The following is an 18,050-nucleotide window of genomic DNA, read 5'->3' as shown; positions in this document are numbered from 1 at the left end:
CTCATGTCTCCTTGCAGCATGCCTAAGGCACGTTCACGCAGATGAGCAGGGACCCTAGGCATCTTTCTTTTGGTGTTTTTCAGAGTCAGTAGAAAGGCCTCTTTAGTGTCCTAAGTTTTCATAACTGTCACCTTAATTGCCTACCGTCTGTAAGCTGTTAGTGTCTTAACGACCGTTCCACAGGTGCATGTTCATTCGTTGCTTATGGTTCATTGAACAAGCATTGGAAACAGTGTTTAAAACCTTTACAATGAAGATCTGTGAAGTTATTTTGATTTTTACGAATTATCTTTGAAAGACAGGTCCTGAAAATGGGACATTTCTTTCTTTGCTGCGTTTATTTCCTTCGACTGGTATTTCCATTAATTAATAAAAAGCATTATTTGGCAATGGGATTTTATTTTTTGGGTCATTTTGTCCGGCAACAGTTTAATTTATCAGCTTTAAAAAAAATCCAGAAATCCCTGACAGACACACACACACACACACGAGGGGGCTGCTCCTGCCCCAGCCCCACACATCCTGCAGCAGAGCAGAGCACTCCCCCATCACAGTCAGCATCTAAGTGCAGCAACAGCAGCTACAGAGACAGTTCCTAAACTCTAAACCATGTTAACTTCAAACAAACAAACAGACAAATCCAGAGAAAACAGAGACACACAGCATAAATAACCAAGTTCCCTTGGAGCCAAACACACATACCCTGCACATGTGTGCGTGTTTATGTGTGTGTATGTGTATGTGTATATGCGTGTCTGTGTGTGCGTGTTTATGCGTGTGTGTGTATGCGTGTGCATGTGTGTGTGTGTTTATGCGCGTGTGTGTATGCGTGTGCATGCGTGTGCATGTGTGTGCGTGTGTGTTCCTCAGACCTGCCTCCACCAAATAAGATGGATAGACTGAGGAAAAGTAAAGAGAGGTTGAATGAGTCAGAGATCATTAAGCTGCTAAACTTCTCTCCTTCATCCAGAGAGCGAGAGAGAGAGAGAGCGAGAGAGAGAGAGAGAGAGAGAGAGAGAGAGAGAGAGAGAGAGAGAGAGAGAGAGAGAGAGAGAGAGGTCTCATGTTTCTTTAACACCGCTGCACCTCGAAAGAGCGATAGCGATGCAACTAGAAGGAGATGAGCTTTAAACGTCAGCACACCGACGTCATTGTAAATAAGAATTTGTTCTTAACTGACTTGTCTAGTTAAACAAAGGTTAAAAATTAAAAAAGTGGAGGTAAAATGTCAACAGATGTGCCAACATAATGGAGTGCAGCTAAAATAGGTTAGCAGTTACCACCACAGCCCAGCCTGCTGTGTCTCAGGCTAATCTGATTTACAGTCAACCACAGTGTAACAACAACCTTTTGAGGGTTACTCTGAGAATTCAGAAACATTGTTCCAAGCTCACACCACAGCTATTCATTGAGGGTGAAATAAAGGGGTGTGAGAAAGTAGCTAATTAAAACAGATAATTAATACTCATCGTTAAGGGCCTAAAGACATAGTGATGCAATTATGAAAAACCAAGCATACTGAAGAACAGTGTTCAGTTAGGTTCGTCATTAGACCATGAAAAAGACACAAGGAAAGAAAACGGGACGGAAAGATGGGAGGTCTTCGCATGGAACAACCTAGAATGACTGACTCATTTTCAGCTCTCACTAACCATCACATACACACACGACACCCACCATAAACTCCCACTGTCTATAGTTCCACTGACAGTGTGCCAGTGAGAGTGACTTTGTACCACTCTAGGTTCAGCCACAGCAGCCATGATGTCACCACTGCAGAGCTCCTGATGACTCCAGCATGTCATGACTCACCAGGCAGACAGGCACCACTACTTCATACACACCATCTGTTTCCCAAATGGCACCCTATTCCCTACATAGTGCACTCCTTTTGACCACTATGTAGGGAATAAGGTGCTATTTGGGACATAGACACTCTCCAGAGCCTGAGTCACAGGGTTGGCCCGCCATGTTGCCTTGTTTCTCTCCACAATCTCAACTCAGACCACAAGCGTTACAATCACATCCACACACAACTCTCTCTGCTTCATCAACTCCATTACAAACCATCTGCCATAGCTCAACCATATCATGGGTTTACTGTAGATGTATGAGAGAGAGCATACACACAGTATATAACAGAACAGTAGCATACAGCTGTGCATCTGCCTGCATGATGTATGCAACTGCTATGTCTGTTGAATACTCAGCTGGCCCGATGGAAGCTTCAAGCTGGTTCTTGGAAGAAGAAATCCTTGTGCACCAACCGGTTGCCCCCCACCACTCTGCCAAGTGGAAACCGGTTGCCCCCCACCACTCTGCCAAGTGGAAACCGGTTGCCCCCCACCACTCTGCCAAGTGAAAACCGGTTGCCCTCCACCACTCTGTCAAGTGGAAACCGGTTGCCCCCCACCACTCTGCCAAGTGGAAACCGGTTGCACCCCACCACTCTGCCAAGTGGAAACCGGTTGCCCCCCACCACTCTGCCAAGTGAAAACCGGTTGCCCTCCACCACTCTGTCAAGTGGAAACCGGTTGCCCTCCACCACTCTGTCAAGTGGAAACCGGTTGCCCCCCACCACTCTGCCAAGTGAAAACCGGTTGCCCTCCACCACTCTGTCAAGTGGAAACCGGTTGCACCCCACCACTCTGCCAAGTGGAAACCGGTTGCCCCCCAAAAAGCTTCCTTTCTATTTATAGCCTGTTGTATTGTTGCTTCGGACTGGCCGGCGGGGTTCCTACCACAATCCATCCTCTTTGTCTGCCTGCTTGCCTATGTTGCGCTCCTCACACAGGAAGAAGAAACTGCAGAGTGCAGGTCTTTTGACAGGGCCAAAGCATGGCTCGAGCGCTATGCTGATTGCTCTATGCTGATTTTCACAAAACAAGTGAGCTCACTGCAAAGCAGAAGAAAGCCACTTCGTTGCGGTCACTATTTAGTGCACTATCAAAAGTAGTGAATACTATAGGATGCCAATTGGGATGCATCCATAGACTTGCCTCAGGAGGAGAGAACAGAGTGCTGTTGGATGTTGATAGCATCGAAGTCACTGTCTGGTCCTCAGGACAGGAACCGCCCAGCATGCAAAGACAAGTATTATGATAAAATAGAAAACATGTCACTAGTGAAGAAGAAACAGAAAGACAGTGAGAAAGCTGGATGGATAACTGCTCAGAACAGTTGAAGTCGGAAGTTTACATACACTTTAGCCAAATACATTTAAACTCAGTTTTCACAATTCCTGACATTTAATCCTAGTAAAAATTCCCTGTCTTAGGTCAGTTAGGATCACCACTTTATTTTAAGAATGTGAAATGTCAGAATAATAGTAGAGAGAATGATTTATTTCAGCTTTCATTTCTTTCATCACATTCCCAGTGGGTCAGAAGATTACATACACTCAATTAGTATTTGGTAGCATTGCCTTTAAATTGTTTAACTTGGGTCAAATGTTTCAGGTAGCCTTCCACAAGCTTCCCACAATAAGTTGGGTGAATTTTAGCCCATTCCTCCTGACAGAGCTGGTGTAACTGAGTCAGGTTTGTAGGCCTCCTTGCTCGCACACGCTTTTTCAGTTCTGCCCACACATTTTTTATAGAATTGAGGCCAGGGCTTTGTGATGGCCACTCCAATACCTTGACTTTGTTGTCCTTAAGCCATTTTGCCACAACTTTTGAAGTATGCTTGGGGTCATTGTCCATTTGGAAGACCCATTTGCGACTAGCTTTAACTTTAACTTCCGGACTGATGTCTTGAGATATTGCTTTAATATATCCACATAATTTTCCTCCCTTATGATGCCATCTATTTTGTGAAGTGCACCAGTCCCTCCTGCAGCAAAGCACCCTCACAACATGATGCTTCCACCCCCGTGCTTCATGGTTGGGATGGTGTTCTTCAGGTTGCAAGCCTCCCCCTTTTCCTCCAAACATAACGATGGTCATTATAGCCGAACAGTTCTATTTTTGTTTCATCAGAACAGAGGACATTTCTCCAAAAACTACGATCTTTGTCCCCATGTGCAGTTGCAAACCGTAGTCTGTCTTTTTATGGCGGTTTTGGAGCAATGGCTTCTTCCTTGCTGAGCGGTTTTTCAGGTTATGTCGATATAGGACTCGTTTTACTGTGGATAGAGATACTTTTGTACCTGTTTCCTCCAGCATCTTCACAAGGTCCTTTGCTGTTGTTTTGGGATTGATTTGCACTTTTTGCACCAAAGTACATTCATCTCTAGGAGACAGAACGCGTTTCCTTCCTGAGCGGTATGACGCCTGCGTGGTCCCACGCCTGCGTGGTCCCATGGTGTTTATACTTGCATACTATTGTTTGTACAGATGAACGTGGTACCTTCAGGCATTTGGAAATTGCTCCCAAGGAAGAACCAGACTCGTGGAGGTCTACAATTTTTTTTCTGAGGTCTTGGCTGATTTCCTTTGATTTTCCCATGATGTCAAGCAAAGAGGCACTGAGTTTGAAGGTAGCCCTTGAAATACATCCACAGGTACACCTCCAATTGACTCAAATGATGTCAATTAGCCTATCAGAAGCTTCTAAAGCCATGACATCCTTTTCTGGAATTTTCCAAGCTGTTTAAAGGCACAGTCAACTTAGTGTATGTAAACTTCTGACCCACTGGAATTGTGATACAGTGAATTATAAGTGAAATAATCTCAATCTCATAATGTCATGCACAAAGTAGATGTCCTAACCGACTTGACAAAACTAGTTTGTTAACAAGAAATTTGTGGAGTGGTTGAAAAATTAGTTTTAATGACTCCAACTTAAGTGTATGTAAACTTCAGACTTCAACTGTATAAAGACAGTAAGAACACATGTATGTGCACTCTGTGACACCAGATGAACCTACTGGTAGAGTGATTTTCTGGGCTGACCTGCACAGAGCTTTAGCTTACAGCATGGAGAAAGGGAGAGAGCGAGAGAAGAGAGAGAGAGCGAGCGACAGAGAGAGAGAGAGATCCCATTAAGTCAAGCCAAAACATCCTATGCCTTTTTCACCCTACATAGCCCAGACAGTGAGAGAGTGACACAATTGGGACACTACTGAATATTCTCTTCCTGACTTGGTCACCTGAGATTTGAGCTAGTGTAGGGGCACTAGTGCCCTGCTGCCTAGCTGGGAGACACCTATTGTACAGGAGAAACAACAAACACACACATTTGCTATGAGTGCTCTTTGTAACATCCTACTTGTAGAGGTAGAAAAGACAGACAGTGTAGCTGTGGACAGCAGGAGTGCCTGTAGCACAAACTCCAGACCAGCGGTGGCCAGCTGGTGTGTGTGTGTGTGTGTGTGTGTGTGTGTGTGTGTGTGTGTGTGTGTGAGCCCGTCTGCTGTGTGAGCTGTAATTATTGTGGCAGGCAGCGCTGAGGTACGTACCTCTGGTTTCAGTGTATCAGGATCTTTATTTGCTCCACATTGCTTTGTGTACTGCGAAAACAGGCCCTGTGGGGAGAAAAACATTTAATTATTCATTTATAGTGTTCAATAAAACATGACTATCAACTGTGTGTGCCAGCCAATTTTCATTTACTGTAAGCGTCACTCAAAAAATGGGTCTTGCTATTTCATTTTCCGCCCCGGCCCCAGCCCTGGCCCTCAGAGCTAATGCCTTGGGAAGTTGTGACAGGCAGTGCTCTGTTGAACCGTGACCTCAATATCTGTCCATTGATAAACAACAGGTTGCAGCGTGGGACACACTCTAGGTGCCAGGCTTAATAAAAAAAATCTGTCTGTATGATGGCCTCATTTCTCTCTGTATATTTCCTGTACCAGGTAGGTGGATTTGGGGGGCTTAATTCATTCAATGTTCTGAGCTGAAATAGTATTATCTAAAATAGCTTGAATGAGAGTGTTTTTCATCAAGTATCCTTCAATCAAGAGCCGCATACAGGTGTTACAGAGCTTTGCCTCCTGATACTTGGAATAACTACTGACCATATGGATGATGCAAAGTGTGCTTTAAGCAATTATTAACCTATTTACTGAGTAACTTACAACAACTTAAGTATCTAGTAATCCTTCATCCAGCAAGTAGAAATATTGGCTTCATAACAGAGACAGAGTCCACTGCAGCCTTTCAGTAGAAATCACAGCAATAATTGATAAAAGCACCCCAAAAACATATAGCTGCAACAATTCATTCAAACTGAGATGGTAAGGTTTGAAGAACCATAACCTTTTGCACAACATTAAAGTGATGCTCCAAAACGGTTGTATAATTTCAGCCAGTAGTTTTGAAAGTGGTGCTCACGAGCCAAATTAGGTCCCCGTTCTCTGTGTACTACGTCATCCAATTGTGTACTACGTCACCCCCCCACCCAAAAAGAAGTGTAATGATATGTTATGAATCCAATTCGTACAATATGTTTGTATGAATTTGTTGTGCATAAGATCCTAAACTGCATCTAACCAAACATCTACTACAGGCAAATACAACAGCTGAACTTGCACACAAATCAATCTCCACTTAAAACAGCACACAACAAATGCACCATGCCCTGCCAGCACTTTGAAACGAGAAGACACTAATGTTTCACAGTGGAGTCATCGTGCCCATAGGGAAAGGGGTTAGCTACATTGACTAAATGTACTTTATCTACGACAGAATCCGATTTTCCACAGACAAATCTGTTATAACTCATTGCACACAAAGTCGACTTCTGAGCAGAGAGCTGTTCATCAAATGCATGCATTTCTATCTGAATCTGTTAACTGTTTTTGACTTTGTTGTAACCGGTATAAGAATAAGCATGAGATAATATTTAGTCTTGGTCTTCTGTGTGTAATTCTCCAGTTTGTATATAGTCTAAATATTCTGGCAGGCAAATCAAATCGTACTTGTCACATGCTTGGTAAACAACCGGTGTAGACTAACAGTGAAATGCTTACAGGCCCTTCCCAACAATGCAGAGAGAAACAAAATAAATAATAGAAAAATAATATCACAAGGAATAAAAACACAATGAGTAAGATTAACTTGGATATATACATGGGGTACCAGTACCGAGTCTATGTGCAGGGGTACGAGGCAACTGAGGCAGTCATTATGTAGCTTGCACATACAAATGGACTTGAATCGCACCCCTCATTTTGTACTACAAATAGTGTAGACACATTGTGAGTTTTTCTAATGAAAACTCACAATCAGACTAAATGGAATATATCTTGATTTAGATACTGAGGCCAGAGGAAATTGGTGGGTAAGATATATGAGAGGCAGTTTCAGTAGTTGATTACCTCTCTCTGACTGAGGCTGGTCAGACAGATAGACAGAAATTGCTGGAAGAGAACAGAGAATGGGCCAGTAGAGACAAGCAATAATCAGGTTTGACATTCTCCCTCCTTCAGACTTTCCTTGACCCATTGTTCTCTACTGTTGTTCTGGGTGATGCATGACATCACATATTGGAGCCATCCTGTTATAGTGTAGAAATCACAGGCAGATGGCTGAGATAGCTATTAATAGGCTGGTATACAATATAAAGGATAAAATGGCATGCAAATGTAAAAGGATATAATTTTGGCAAAACCTGCAAACAATTAAAAGTCTCATTTGGAGACAAAGGGACAAAAAAAGCAAGTACCCTCATTCAGAAGTATTCTGTTCTGCCAGACACCAATCTAAAAATGTTATTTTTTTTCAAATTGAGAGGTTTGCTGAGCTATCCTATTTTGGGCGTATATCTGGATGAAACTGAGAGCGAGTCCCAAAAATACACTGCTCTATATGTGGAAGTAAAACGTGATTTTCAGCACCCTACACCAGCAGAAAGTTGTCATTTAGCCATTCCTCATGTCTGTGTCCACTCTGTGGTCTCTCTCTTTCTCTCCATTCTGCCCTCTCTCCCTCTGTCTCTGTCCCTCCCTCTGTCTCTGTCTGTCTGGGCACTGGGCAGCCATGGCGACGAGCTCCCAGCAGGCCGTGCTCTCTGAGTGAGTGAAGCCGCAGTCCAGGGACCAGGGGCAGAGCAGAGCTGGCTCTCTTTTCATCCCCAGCCCCTCCAATAAAACATAATGGCACTGGGGCTGAGGCCTGTGGGGGGAGTCATTCAGCCACACACAGATCACATGACTGTCAGGGCACAACAAGCTCAGTCATTCTTACTGTCGCTCTTTACTGGGCCAGATGAGTGGAGAGCAGAGCACATAGCTAGGGCTGATAGACTGACTCCCCAGAGGGGGAGTAGCTCTCCATGCACAGCCTGCTGGGTAGGCACTAAGCAGGGGCACGCCATATGCCGCCTGAGGGACAGTAGCCACAGCCCTGGCCGATCTCATACTCCTACATCTACCATCTCTAACGCACACCAAGTTAATTTCAGGGCTTACCTCTAAAGGCCAAGGGACTAGTCACTTTGCCATTTCAATAGCAGCAGTATCTACAGTACACCCTGTGCAATAATTGCATGTCTTGCATAGACATAATAATCACACAGCAGTATCTCAGTTATGGTATTGGCACTAAACACGAGAAAAGACCACCACTCCTCAGCCAGTCCCCACTACACAGACTGGGCTTTGGTTGACAGGTCAGGTATGTATATGAGCAGACAGCCTTCACACAGAGGCTCTCTGGGGGCGTCCCAAATGGCACCCTATTCCTTAAATAGTGCACTACTTTTGACCAGAGCCATTGGGGCAGTAGTGCACTATATAGGGAACGTGGTGCCATTTGGGACTCAATATCTGACTGACAGAGCCAGGGTGGATTAACATGGACAAACATCCTCACTGTAAATATCTGCTCTGGCTCCATGGATGATGTGTATGGGCAGGATGCCTCAAATGTACAGTGCAGGAGGATTTCACCAACATAGTGGAGGCAATGGATCACAATGAATGAAAGGTTAGAGTTGAATGGCATTTTGGATGAAGACTCACTGTAGCCTACTACAATGAGACCTCACATTAACCTAGACCAGGGGAACTTTGCAAATGTCAATACTGAATACACAACACAATTATGAGAAAATTAGATTCCTTCAAAATAACTTGCAGAGGAAGCATGTGTGAAGTAAACCCCTACTACATTGAGCTCTGTTGCTGTTCTCCCACTACACTAATTAAAGATAAATACATTAACATTAAAAATGTCCCCTTTGATGTTTATCAGGGCTTCCTAAAAGGTAAAGCTCTATAATTCGGTCAATATTGCTTTATCCCCTGGCAATGAGGGGGAATTTGAATGGGGCACACTGAGGAACTAGGCCTGGTGTGCCAGCCAGGAGGCCTTCGTGATTCCAGGATGAGCAAACGTCCCCTTTGTCAGCCCCCCAGCCAGCAGCAGCTGCATCAGCATTGCAGAAAAATGACACTGTAGAGAGGCAACAGAGAGGAGCAGGGAGCATGGCTGGCAGACACGCACCACTCAGAATCAACTTTATTCGCCAAATACATTTGCATGTACAGGAATTTGACTATGTGAAGTGGTGCTGCCACAATAAACAGGATATACAGACAACATATGTAGACTCAGAGTTTACACTCAAAGACACAGTATAACTGCTACCTGTTATACCATTTTACTGTTCTACTGTAAACCAGTATATCACTATACAGTATTATTGGAGTGATACAGAATGGAGGGCAGACAGGCACTGCTAAGACACTGTATAACTGACTTCAATGCAGCTGTCTGCCATACAGTTCTGCTGTACTACTACTGTATATCACAACTTATGTTGAAATGGGAGAGTATTGCTTCATATTTTTGCAGTCCAATGGGTATGCCTAAAAGTCTATCTGCTTATATCCCAATCGTTCCCGGTTAACTAGTCTATATCTTGGTTGAAAATCTGCTCAAATGTGGCATGAACAACATTCTCACTGAAATTCATAAATGCATAATGGCTTCTTTGTAATGCAGTGTACCATTGCTTTTGATACAGCAGCAGTAGTTGCTTAGAGCACACGGAAATATTTTGACAAAAAAGAACAGAGGCTTTGTGACACAAATGTATAATGTATGACATCAAACACAGATAAAGATGCATAAAAACTCCCGGGACACAATCATACAGCAAACAAACACACCACTTTTGTTTCCCCCTGAAAATGCAGACACTTAACATTAGGGCAACATATCATTAATAAATTAGCAAACATATTGTTCTGTAAACTCTTTTCATTCTCCTATTGGGGAGAGCACCGGCACGATTCATACTTTATTCTGCCGAGGGAAATGCAATAAACCACTCAAATGTTTACCATTTATCAGTGTTAAAAGGCAGACTCGGCGAAATGACGTTGCCACGAGCAGCACTGAAGATATTGAGATGAGCGAGATGCAACGCTTCACTCTCACACAGTATCTGCGCATGTGCACGGATTCGCTTCATGCTTTTACAGCGTGGTAGCCACGGGACCAAAACCGCGGAGATGTTGAGCCTCGCGCTTCAACACTCTTAGTTCTTACGCGAATTGACCCACTGTACTGTTTACTTTCTGCATCTATGCCATATCGCTGAGTCTACCTTTAAAGTTATGAAAAAATATTGAGTCCTCCTTGAGTCATGCATATCACAACGTACACAATCACCCAATCTCACCACCCACAACATGTTATACTGATATTATTTCATATGCACAACCTTTGGGGTTCGATGGAAGGAGGGACAGAGAGAAAACGGCCTGCCATTCAACAAAGAATGAAGCGCAACAATATAGTACAGTATCCTTGATGATCCACGTTCGGCATCGCCGACCTTCTAGCTGCTGCCGAACCTACTGCTGGCAAACGCCCTTCACTCATCAACCCCGGACTTGTCTTGTCATCATTACACACACCTGGTTCCAATCCTCACTCTATCACTGTATATATACTCCCTCTGTCATTTGTCGGTCATTGTACATGTTACTTGTTTTCTCCTATTTCCCGAGTACTTTATATTTTGCACTTTGGGTTCGCCCTGTGCCTTTATGTTTATGTAGCTATATTTTGAGCACAACAGCGTTTGGGTGTCGTACCGCTTTGTTCTATGGTGCTTAAATAAATTCAGTAGTTCTAAACCTGCGACTGCCTACTCCTCTACACCTGTGACACCTAGTGTCTACAGGTTTTTGTTTTTTCCTTTCAATTAAGACCTAGACAACCAGTTGAGGGGAGCTCTTTACTAATTAGTGACCTTCATTCATCAATCAAGTACAAGGGAGGAGCGAAAACATGCAGACACTGCCCTCCATGGAATGAGTTTGACGCGTGACCTAGATCATATGAAGATTTGGCTTGTTCTGCAGACAGCAGCATATGGCGGAAATCTGTAAGAGAACTCTACCATTGCTGCCTCAGTACGTGTGCATTGGTAAGAGTGTGTGGGATGGTGGTTGGTAGAATCCATGTACTTATTTAGCAATATAATTTTAAATATAGTCTTGTCTGTTTGCACAGAAGAGTGCCATTACACTGCAAAGCTCCTGAATACTGGCCTTTATTGAAGATGAAAGGTACATTGGAGTGCCGAGATTAAATGTAGAGAAATATTAAAATGGAAACCGTTGAGGACCATATTAGGAGAAGCCCTGCTTCGGTGCTGTTGCTCTCAGCCACACACACACAGGTAGAAGTGATGTATGTATGTGTGTGTTGATAAGGAGAGTGTGTGATACAATCTGCCTCTGGATCTGGGGACTTGATGTTAGACAAACAGTTGCAGATAATTTAATTCCTTTGAAGGAAAATTCCCAAGATGGCCATCTCTATAGGCCTGAGGCAACCTTGTTTTGACAGGCTTTCACGCAAGCATATTAGTTTCACACATCATTTAATCCCATGATATTGCTGCAACAATGGCCAAGCGGCAGTGATTTTGGGGTGGAGTCTACGAGATTTATAGAAGTGAACACAGGCCTTTCACTTTCATAGCATTAAAGTGAAAATGCTACAGCACAAACAACACAAAGATGCTTGGGGGATTCACCTGGAGGGAAACATATGATTGCTTAAATTCACAAGTCAACATAAACTCAGCAAAAAAAGAAATGTTCCAGTTTCAGGACCTGTCTTTCAAAGATAATTCGTAAAAATCCAAATAACGGCCTCCCGGGTGGCGCAGTGGTCTAGGGCACTGCATCGCAGTGCTAGCTGAGCCACCAGACACTCTGGGTTCGCGCCCAGGCTCTGTCGCAGCCGGCCGCGACCGGGAGGTCCGTGGGGCGACGCACAATTGGCCTAGCGTCACCTGGGTTAGGGAGGGTTTGGCCGGTAGGGATATCCTTGTCTCATCGCGCACTAGCGACTCCTGTGGCGGGCCGGGCGTAGTGCGCGCTACCCAGGTCACCAGGTGCACGGTGTTTCCTCCGACACATTGGTGCGGCTGGCTTCCGGGTTGGATGCGCGATGTGTTAAGAAGCAGTGCAGCTTGGTTGGGTTGTGTTTCGGAGGACGCATGGCTTTCGACCTTCGTCTCTCCTGAGCCCGTACAAGAGTTGTAGCGATGAGACAAGATAGTAACTACTAACAATTGGATACCACGAAATTGGGGAGAAAAGGGGGTAAAATTACAAAATAAATAAAAAAATCCAAATAACTTCACAGATCTTCATTGTAAAGGGTTTAAACGCTGTTTCCGATGCTTGTTCAATGAATCATAAACAATTAATGAACATGCACCTGTGGAATTGTCGTTAAGACACTAACAGACGGTAGGCAATTAAGGTCACAGTTATGAAAACTTAGGACACTAAAAAGGCCTTTCTACTGACTCTGAAAAACACCAAAAGAAAGATGCCCAGGGTCCCTGCTCATCTGCGTGAACGTGCCTTAGGCATGCTGCAAGGAGACATGAGGACTGCAGATGTGGCCAGGGCAATAAATTGCAATGTCCGTACTGTGAGACGCCTAAGACAGCGCTACAGGGAGACAGGACGGACAGCTGATCGTCCTCGCAGTGGCAGACCACATGTAACAACACCTGCACAGGATCGGTACATCTGAACATCACACCTGCGGGACAGGTACAGGATGACAACAACAACTGCCCGAGTTACACCAGGAACGCACAATCCCTCCATCAGTGCTCAGACTGTCCGCAATAGGCTGAGAGAGGCTGGACTGAGGGCTTGTAGGCCTGTTGTAAGGCAGGTCCTCACCAGACATCACCGGCAACAACGTCACCTATGGGCACAAACCCACCGTCGCTGGACCAGACAGGACTGGCAAAAAGTGCTCTTCACTGACGAGTCACGGTTTTGTCTCACCAGGGGTGATGGTCGGATTCACGTTTATCGTCGAAGGAATGAGCATTGCACTGAGGCCTGTACTCTGGAGCGGGATCGATTTGGAGGTGGACAGCATCATCGGACTGAGCTTATTGTCCTTGCAGGCAATCTCAACGCTGTGCGTTACAGGGAAGACATCCTCCTCCCTGATGTGGTACCCTTCCTGCAGGCTCATCCTTACATGACCCTCCAGCATGACAATGCCACCAGCCATACTGCTCGTTCTGTGCGTGATTTCCTGCAAGACATGAATGTCAGTGTTCTGCCATGGCCAGCGAAGAGCCCGGATCTCAATCCCATTGAGCACATCTGGGACCTGTTGGATTGGAACTTGCATGTGCCTTGGTGAAAGAGTGGGGTAACATCTCACAGCAAGAACGGGTACATCTGGTGCAGTCCATGAGGAGGAGATGCACAGCAGTACTTAATGCAGCTGGTGGCCACACCAGATACTGACTGTAACTTTTGATTTTGACCCCCCCTTTGTTCAGGGACACATTATTCCATTTCTGTTAGTCACATGTGTGTGGAACTTGTTCAGTTTATGTCTCAGTTGTTGAATCTTGTTAATGTTCATACAAATATTTACACATGTTAAGTTTGCTGAAAATAAACTCAGTTGACAGTGAGAGGACATTTCTTTTTTGCTGGGTTTACATCCCTCGTGGCTCTGTCATACTTTGCATTCATCCATGGGTAAACATTTACTCATCTGTAAAAAGCAGTTAATTTGAGCCTGTCAGTGTTAACCACACAAACTGAACCAAAACAGTCAAATACACACAGAGATACGTTTCATTTCCCCACACTATATTTGTGACAAAGGGCATCGTTGTTGTGTGTGACTACGGAGCATTGGGCTGATGCTCAGCACAGAGCGACTGCTGAGCTCTGAGGCTAGGAGGACGACGACCCACGTGTGAGGCCCACATCTGACTGGTAGTGGGCTCAGAACAGAAGCTATGTGATTACATCAGCACTGAACACAACACACTCCTGGTCATGGCCAGTTCAAAATGGCCTCTGCTGTCAGAGAAGAGGGTGAGGGGACAGGGGATGTCACACAGAAGAGTGTAACTACAGTGGCCCCACAACCAGATTGTCAAACTGGAGCACAAAGTAGCTGGAGTGTACTATACACATCCAACAAACCCTCAAAATGCCCAAACAAAGTCCTGGATTGATTAAGCCCACAAATGTGATGTTTGGGGCGATATATGAACCAAAGCATCCCAGTTCAAATGAAAGCACCTGATGGACAAAAGCCAGTTCAAAGTTCCTACTGTATAGTATGATATACTGCATTTCAGAGCAGTTTTGTCTTTCTGTAGTGTGACAGCAGAGAGTAGCAGCATACCATGCTGTCACAGGATCAACAGTGAGCAGCAACATGGGTGTTTGGCAGCTCTCTCTTCAGCAGAAGAATGGGACTGATTGGGAGGAAGAGCACAGTACTGTCTTTCTGACTGGGCTTACATACTGTATGCAGACTGACTGGGCTGTGGTGAATTGTGTTGCATTACACAGAAAAAATACTTTCCATGGCTCTTCAATATCAGGTTAAATTACCTAAATTACGCAACATTTCTTGAAATCAATGGTGGACATTATTTGAGCTGAAGCGAGAGGAAATAAACTCAGACTTCGGATTGAAATGTTGCCTATTTACATCTCATATGTTGGCTATTTTATCTTGACACGTTAATAAATACATGTGTTAATTTTGGCTGTTCTGCCCCTGAACAAGGCAGTTAACCCACTGTTCCTAGGCCGTAATTGTAAATAAGAATTTGTTCTTAACTGACTTGCCTAGTTAAATAAAAAAAATAAAAAAAGTGGCTGGAAGATGGTTCAGTGAATGGGTGCTGTAAGTCAATAGGGCTAGCTAGATAGCCACAAAGAATTAGTAGCTACCCATGGAAAATCTACATTGCATAACATTAGTTTTAGGTAACTTTTGCCTGTTTAACTAGCTGGTTAGCTAGATTATTACAATTCAAATATATATCTGGCTGATAATTATGAAGTGAGATCTTTGCTTTGTGTATATCTTGTTTCGTCTATTGTTGCCATTGTCCTGGCTGGAAGACGGTTCAGTGAATGGGGAGGTGAAGCGTGAGGTAATAAAGTAGGTGTGCCAGTGCTTCTCAATTGTATTGTTTTATGCATTCTCCACACTCTTGTCCTCACAAGAACGTACTCGAGAGAACGTGGTCGGAGAATGCACTCGGAGCATGACAGTGTGGAGCATGGTAGTATGCATATTGAGAAACACCCTCAGTTTATCATATATCCTGATGCCTAGTCACCTTACCCCTATACATATCTACCTCTATCACTCCAGTATCCCAGCACATTGTAAATATGGTGTTGGAACTGACCCTGTATATAGCTTACTTCTCGTGTTCTTATATCTTATTTTAATTTCTTGTGTTTTTGTTCTACCTTGTTATTGTTAGTGCTACATTGATGTTGATTACTGCACTGCTGAGTTTAGAGCTTGCAAGAAAGGCATTTCACTGTACTTGTGCACGTGACATTAAAACTGTAAACTATTCATGCACTTCCTCAAGGACTAAACAATTAGAACAAGACCGTACATGGACCGTAACCCGTAACGTTGTGAACCATGTTGAGTTTGCGTATTTATGTGGCTTCTATGGAAGATTATACTTCAGGATGACCAGGGCTTTCTGTGGTTGTCAAGGTTACCTTTGTGGATCCTACAAAAACTGCAGGAGCTTTTTGCAAACATCTTTTCACACCAAACAATCATACTATGCATCCATACCTGATACATGAAATCAACATTACTGGCCCATAATTCTGCAACTGTAATACAAGCAACTTTTCTGTGAAAGACTTACAGTAAGTCGAATCAGCAAGTTTCACTGACATTCCGAGTCATTGGTCAAAAAGCAACGGAAAATATGAATAACAGTACAAGCCTAGGCCGATTGTCATGGTTGTTGAAAGAGACAGACCAAGGCGCAGCGTGTGTTGAGTTCCACATCCTTTATTTAAGTGAAACTTTCAAACAAAAACAAGCAACAAAACGTGACTTACGTGGTGCAACCAGCACAAACACAAACAATATCCCACAACCCAGGTGGGAACAATGGAGAACTTAAGTATGAGCCCCAATTAGAGACAACGATAATCAGCTGCCTCTAATTGGGAACCATACCAAGTACACCAACATAGAAATAGGAAAAAACTAGAACACCCCCCTAGTCACGCCCTGACCTACAACACCATAGAGAACCAAGGGATCTCTATGGTCAGGGCGTGACACCGATGTCTTAATATTCTTAGCTATAGGAGAAGAAAACGATCACAAATTGCACCTTTTCTATTTGTGAGAGTTATTCACATCAATAATAAAGAGCAAGCAAATATGATATGAAGCCCAAGTGCAGGATGTTGGTGAAGCAGTAAGCAACTTGAAGAGGAAACCAAGATAGACAAGATAGTACCGGCATCAGCTATGTACCGGAAAACTCTCTATTCAAACCAGTAACCTACATCAAGAAAACGTGCATTGTGCAATAAAATACACAAAAAGAAAAACAGAAAACATTTCTGACCTGTTTTTGACCAAACTTTCCTACAGGGTATAAAGGAAATGTACCAAATATACACCACATGGCCAAAAGTATGTGGACACCTGTTCGTCGAACATCTCATTCACAAATCATGGTCATTAATATGGAGTTGGTCCACCCTTTCCTGCTATAACAGCCTCCACTCTTCTGGGAAGGCTTTCCACTAGATGTTGGAACATTTCTGCGGGGAAGATTCATACTAAAGTTGTTCGATGGGGTTGAGGCCAGGGCTCTGTGCAGGCCAGTCAAGTTCTTCCACACTGATCTCAACAAACCATTTCTGTAAGGACCTCGCTTTTACACGGGGGAATTGTCATGCTGAAACAGGAAAGGGCCTTCCCCAAACTGTTTCCACAAAGTTGGAAGCACAGAATTGTCTAGAATGTCATTGTATGCTTCACTGGAACTAAGGGACCTAGCCCGAACCATGAAAAACAGCCCCAGACCATTATTCCTCCGCCACCAAACTTTACAGTTGGCACTATGCATTGGGGCAGGTATCGTTCTCCTGGCATCTGCCTAACCCAGATTCGTCCGTCGGACTGCCAGATGATGAAGTGTGATTCTTTTCACTCCAGAGAATGCGTTTCCACTACTCCAGAGTCCAATAAAGGCGAGCTTTACACCACTCCAACTGACGCTTGGCATTGCGCATGTTGATCTTAGGCTTGTGTGCGGCTGCTTGGACATGGAAACCCATTTCATGAAGCTCCCGACGAACAGCTCCTGTGCTGATGTTGCTTCCAGAGGTAGTTTGGAACTCGGTAAACATGCGTTTCCTAAGACAAATCCTTAGACATGCTCTCTGTACTCCTATTTGGGACAGTAAGCATAATGCAACAATGATAATGTATAGACCTATGTAATAACAACCAGTTAGTATTTTTCTGACCTGCACAGAGGAAAAAGAGCATGTGCATTCAGCACGAGTAGATTTTGGGAAGGATAACTAGTATTGTATTGAAGGATGTGAAGGTCAACCAGCGCAATTTACCCCAATTATCAAAGGAACGTGGCAACCAATTTCACAACAATGGGTTGGTTTATTCTCAAATACTGCATATTCTCAGGAGTATCTATTTGAGTAGGTTATCCAACTCACTTGATGTAATTAAGATGATTTGAAATAAACACAAATAGCAGTGTTATTCTGAATGACTGTTCCTTAAAAGGTTCTATAGCAGCACCATCGAGAGCATCCGGACTGG

At 43.9% G+C, this 18,050-nt stretch overlaps 1 protein-coding gene across 3 annotated transcripts in view; it reads right to left on the bottom strand.

Annotated features, from left to right (window-relative positions):
* LOC139556207 (tyrosine-protein kinase Fyn-like) overlaps positions 1-18,050 on the bottom strand; it is a 70,695-nt gene that overhangs the window by 51,003 nt on the left and 1,642 nt on the right. For all 3 annotated transcript variants that reach the window (XM_071369840.1, XM_071369839.1, XM_071369838.1), the window contains exon 2: positions 5,399-5,464. The gene's annotated coding sequence lies outside the window, so the exon portion shown is untranslated. The remainder of the gene's footprint in view (positions 1-5,398; positions 5,465-18,050) is intronic.

This window comes from Salvelinus alpinus, chromosome 27 (genome assembly GCF_045679555.1).
Source record: "Salvelinus alpinus chromosome 27, SLU_Salpinus.1, whole genome shotgun sequence".
Taxonomy (NCBI): domain Eukaryota; kingdom Metazoa; phylum Chordata; class Actinopteri; order Salmoniformes; family Salmonidae; genus Salvelinus; species Salvelinus alpinus.
The sequence above is the reverse complement of the archived record's forward strand: the minus strand, read 5'-3'. Positions and strand labels throughout refer to the sequence as shown.